This window comes from Aedes albopictus, chromosome 1 (assembly GCF_035046485.1).
Source record: "Aedes albopictus strain Foshan chromosome 1, AalbF5, whole genome shotgun sequence".
Taxonomy (NCBI): Eukaryota; Metazoa; Arthropoda; class Insecta; order Diptera; family Culicidae; genus Aedes; species Aedes albopictus.
The window spans coordinates 169206376-169212499 of NC_085136.1; positions in this window are offsets into that span (position 1 = coordinate 169206376).

Sequence of the window (6124 nt, forward strand, 5' to 3'; positions counted from 1 at the left end):
TGAACCAGCCCCTGGCTGAAAATCTCGATTATAAACATAATAATAATAATAGATTTAGGGCACTAAAATCATCATAACCTGTGAGTTTTAGCAATTGCTGTTAACATTTGAGGTTTTGTCCGACCTTTGTATGGAGGCCCGCCACTGTGCAACGGTGACTCCCAGATCTACCATCCTTTCCGTCTAACAAATACCCCTACCCCAGTTCGTGCTGGTTGTGGGGATGCATGCAGAGATGCAATCGGTCTTTAGTATCAACATCCAGCACACTCTAACATTCCTTTCCCTTCCCAACTGACTATAATGACGTGGCCGGCGCCGTTATTGCATGAGCATGAGCATGAGCATGAGCATGAGCATAGATGACCGCACAATTCGTAGTTGCTACTCCGTGATTGACCAGAGCAATCGAAATTGCACAAGGAACCAATGAATAGGGCTTGGGACTAGCTTACTATTCTCAATGTACACAGGTCGAGAGCTCTCAACTTTAATAAGGTCAATAACGGCGCCGGCCACGTCCTTACGGTCATCGAGGATGGAAGGGAATGTTAGTAAGACAAACGTTGTTAAAAAGACCGCGAATCGCTGCATCTCCACGTTTGTCTCAGGAAGGAATTTTTGTTAGTAGGGTAAGGTACATTGTCAGTCCGGGAGTCACCTATGGTTGGTGATATGATTTGACAATGGATCAATATACACAAACCGCCGTTAACAACCGACCACTTTTCGACGTAAGAACTAGCCAAAAAGAAAATTCTATCGCGCGTCTCCACTCCACTAGGGAGCAGAAACCTTTAGTCTATTCCACACAGAAATACACTGAACGCGACTCACTTGTCGGCGCCCGGATTTTTTCTCGACCGGCGAACCCGAAGTAACATTTTTCACTCTTTTGTGTAAATGCAAAAAATGAAAGAAAATATTTATTATCAACTAAAAGTGTATTGGAAACTAGCGCCGAAGGGAAGCGAAAAATTCGGAACCGACTCGAACCACGGCGCGCGCACACTCGTCCCGTCGTCGGAGCCCCGCAGAGAGAAGAGAAAAAAAAACGCAAAAATCTATCAAAGCGAGCGCGCGAAACTTTGCTGCTGCCGAACTACCGCACACTACTGACTGCTTGGCGTTCCGTCGTCGGAGCCCCGCAGAGAGAAGAGGAAAGAAAATCGCAAAAATCTAGCAAAGCGAGCGCGCGAAACTTTGCTGCTGCCGAACTACCGCACACTACTGACTGCTTGGCGTTCCGTCGTCGGAGCCCCGCAGAGAGAAGGGGAAAGAAAATCGCAAAAATCTAGCACAGCGAGCGCGCGAAACTTTGCTGCTGCCGAACTACCGCACACTACTGACTGCTTGGCGTTCCGTCGTCGGAGCCCCGCAGAGAGAAGAGGAAAGAAAATCGCAAAAATCTAGCAAAGCGAGCGCGCGAAACTTTGCTGCTGCCGAACTACCGCACACTACTCTATAATGACGTGGCCGGCGCCGTTATTGACCAAAAATGTGTGAGAAGCTTAAATTGCACTTTGATAATAAGTGGAGTGTCCCAGCCCTTATTCATTTGGATCTCAGTTCAGTGCAATTGGTACCAGCTCAGATCTTTTATATCCTTCAAAAGAAGAATATTAAAGATGTTGACAAGTCCAAGACTTGTGCAGTCTCCCTGTGTGGTCCAATGACCACTCGTATTTATACTACCTTAGGTAGAGAATGAATCATACCTAGACATTTAGGTACTGTAATGAATAGTATTTCAAGTAGGTAGATATCCTATGCACACAACCATTAGGTATACACTACAGTCCTTTCCCCTTTAGAAAACTCAGAAAGTCAATTCGTTATTACCAAAACAAAAAGACAATTTCGTCAATACAACGTCGGGCAAAAAGAACATTCTGTTCACAACATAATGGCAATTCTACCATAAAAGAACAATTCCGTTCTCCTCAAATATAACAATTTGTTATTACAACAACCTGAAATCCAAAAGGAAATAATTTCGGAATAACTCAAAAGAAATTACACGTTCCTTGATCCTCGTCGCCACTTTTATATCCTTCAAAAGAAGAATATTAAAGATGTTGACAAGTCCAAGACTTGTGCAGTCTCCCTGTGTGGTCCAATGACCACTCGTATTTATATTACCTTAGGTAGAGAATGAATCATACCTAGACATTTAGTTACTGTAATGAATAGTATTTCAAGTAGGTAGATATCCTATGCACACAACCATTAGGTATACACTACAAGATCAATCACGGAGGAGTAACCATTGACACGTATACTGCCCATGATCGCATATCAGTCTCATCTTTGCTGGGTTTCCTATTCATATGGGACAATTATGCGATCATAGGCAGTAATAGTCAAAAATTATTGCAGACATGTATTTCACATTTTTTTCCTACAGAAATTCTTCCTGGAATTTGTTAAGAAAACTTTCCTGGTATTTCCTAAGGAATTCCTCATGGGATTTTTTCAGACATTCCTCCAGGTGTTCCTTCAAGCATTCCTCCAGGGGTTCATCCGAGAATTTCTTCTGTGTTTTTTTTCAGGAACAACTCCAGGGATTATTTTAAAAAATCCTCCAATCCAGTACTTCCTACAGGGACTGTTTAGGGATTCCCTTAGGAATGCCTCTGGAATCGCTTCCGGGATTCCGAGGATTCCATCTGCCTTTTCGCCAAGAATTGTTCCAGGCGCTCCTCTAAGAATTTCTGCAAGGATTCCCCTTAAAACTCATCCAGGGATTCCTTCAGAAATGCCTGTAGAGATTCCTCCAGGAGTATTCCTGAGATTTCTCCGTTAATCCCTACAGGCATTCCTCTAGGATATCATCCAGGGATTCCTCCAAGAAATTCTGCAGGGCTTTACTCTGGATTAACTTCTGTGATTCTTTCTGGAACAACTTATTTTAAAAATTCCTCCAAAGATTCTCTCAGGAACTTTTCTTAGGATTCCTTCAGGAATTCCTTCTTGTATTATTGAAGGAACTCTTCCAGGAATTAATCAAGGAACTGTTTAGGGTTCCCTTAGGAATTCCACTTCAAATTGCTTTCGGCATTTCTTCTGGAGTTTCTTCAGGAACTCTAAGGATTCCTCCAGACTTTCCATCTGCGATTTCTTCAGGAATTATTCCTGATATTTCTCACTAGATTCATCCACGAAATTCTTCATGAACTCCTCTAGGAATATTTCCAAGGATTTCTCTGGGAATTCTTGCTGGGATTTCCCTAAAAATTCCTCTAGGCATTCATCTAGAGATTTCTCCATAAATTCCGCCAGAATATCCTCAAGAGATTTCTCCAAGAGTTCCTGTGGAGATTCCTTCAGGAATTCCTACAAGAATTTCTCTAGTATATCCTCCAAGGATCCCTTTAAGAATTTCTACAATTTTTTTTTCAGAAATTCCTCCAAAAAATCCTCCAGAGCTTCCTCAATGCATTTTTTCAGGACTTCCTCCATGCATTCCTCCAATAATTGCTTCCGAGATTCTCCTAAGAATTAGACCAGGAGCTCCTACAGAAATTCATCCAGGAAATCTTCAAGGGATTCTTCCAAGGATTTTTTTCAGAGTATACCTGCAACGATTTTTCCAGGAATTGCTTCAGAGAATCCTCTAAGAATTCCACCAGTAATTCTACTATGTATCCTTCCAGGAAGATTTCCAGGCATTCTTTCAGGGATTTCTCCTTGGATTCTTGCAGAGATTTCTCCAGGATTTTTTTTTCAGCGATTCCACCAGAAACTCCACCAGATATTTCTTCAGGAATTGCTTTAGAAATTCCTCCAAATTCTTCCAGGAGTTTAAATTTTATTAAGGAACTCCTCGAGGAATTCTCACAGAAATTTCTTCAGGGATTCCTCCAGGAATTTCACCAGGAAGCAATCAAGGAATTCCGTTATAATATATGTCAGCAATTCATCCAGGCATTTCTCCTGGAAATCCTTCAGGGATTCCTTCAGAAATTCTTCCAGGATTTACCTTCTAGAACTTTTTCAGAAATTCCTCCAAGAATTCTTCTATATTTTCCTCAAGGAATTGCTGCAGGAATTCTTCTAGGAACTCCGCTAAAAACTCCTCCAGAAACTTCTTCAGGGATTTTTCCAGAGATTTCTCCGCGAATTTCTCCAAGGATTGCCCTAGGGATTTCTTCAGAATATTCTCAGAATTCTTCAGAATTTCTCAGGGGATATTTTCAGAAATTTCTCCCAGGGTTCATCTACAGTTTCCCCCAGCATTGCATCCACTAAAGTAATTGTTGCAAGATTTCCTTCAAAAATTGCTCCAGGAATTCCCAAAGGAAAACCTCCAGGAATTCCTCCAGGTTTTCCTCTAGAATTTTATCCAGGAATTTCTCCAGGAACACCTCTAGGAAATTTATTCAGGAATTACCCCAAGAATTTTTTCAGGAATTGCTCCAGCAATTTATCTAGGAATTGATTCAGGAATTGCTTCTGGACATCCTTTAGAAGTTATGTTAGCATTTTTTTAGGATTTTTTCCAGAAAATCTTTTGGGGATTTTTTTAGAAATCCCCAGGAAATTGTGCAGGATAATCCTCAGGATTTTTTCAGGAATTTCTCTAGGCATTTCTCTAGGAACTTAATCTGAGATTCCTTCATGAATTGCTTCGAAGTTTTTTTCCAGGAAATCCTCCAGAAGTTCCTCTAAGAATTCTTCCAGCAAATTCTCTAGGGATTTCTAAAGAATCACTTCCAGGAAATTATCCTGAAATACCTTCAAGAATTTTTTAGGGATTCCTCCAGGTATTCCACCAGAAATCTCTCTAGGGATTTTTTCCACAAATTTCTTCAAGGCTTTCTCCAGAAATTTCTTCAAGAATTACTCCAAAAATTTCGTTTAAAATTCCTCCAGTATTTTCTCAAGGGATTTTTTTAGAAATTAAAAAAATAATATAAATCTCCCAGAATTCCTCAAAAGATTCCGCTAGAAACTAATCCAGTAATCCTTTCAAGAATTCCACGAGAGATTCGTCCATGAATTTCATCATGGATTTCTCCAGCAATTGGGTTGTTTAGTGAATGAAATATTGCTGATTTATATATCCTAATCGATAGAGCTCATTTTTCTGAGTATAATGTGATTTTATTACCATCCAATTCCTTTGTTTTGATGGTTAAATAAACAAAACAAAATTAATTTTCGTGGATAGAATGACAATTCAATCAATAAAATGACAGTTCGTTCCGAACAAAAAAATCCCCACACAAACTTTAAATGCATTTTAAAAATAGTTCCCGGCCACCAAAAATTATGAAATTTTGGATTTCGACTAATTTTCGGATGGAGATTCCGATTATGAAATAATCTGAATACCCCTAAAAACCCAATTCCCACAGGAATACCTCTAGGAATTCCTCCAGGAACTCCTCTAATAATTACCCCAGGAATTTCTTCAGGAATTCCTCCAGGAGTTTTTCCATGAACTGCATCTTTCAGACTATGTAAGCAATTTCTCTAGGGATTCCTCCAGGCATTTCTCCAAGAATTTCTCCTGAGATTCCATCAGAAATTGCTTCAGGAATTCCTGCAATGATTTCTCCAAGGATTGTCCCATGGATTCCTCCAGGAAATCCTTCGAAGATTCCACCAGGAAATCCTTCAGAAGTTCCTTCAAAGATTCTTCCAGGAAATTCTCTTTGGATTTCTTCAGAAACTCTTCCAGGAAGTTCTCCAGGACTACCTTCATGAATTCATCGTCCAAGAAATTTCCTCAGGGCTCTAAGAACTCCTTCAGGGATTTCTCCAAAAAAATCTTTGAGGATTCACCCAGGGATTTCTTCAGGAATTCCTTCGAGGATTTTTCCAGGAGTTCCGCTTGAAATCCTCCAGAACTTTCTCGGTGGATTTTTTCAGAAATAGAAAAATAACAGTAAAAGAAATAGAAATCTCCCAGAATTCCTCTGGAGATTCCTCTAGAAATTCATTTAGTAATTCTTTCACAATTCCACTAGAGATTCCTCCAGCAATTCCCACAGAAATACACCTGGAAATCATTTTCATCAGGAATTTCTCCTGGACATCCTTCAGAAATTGTGTCAGGAATTCCTCCAGGAATTTCTTCAGGAAATCCTCTAAGAATTCCTTCAGAGATTCTTCCAGG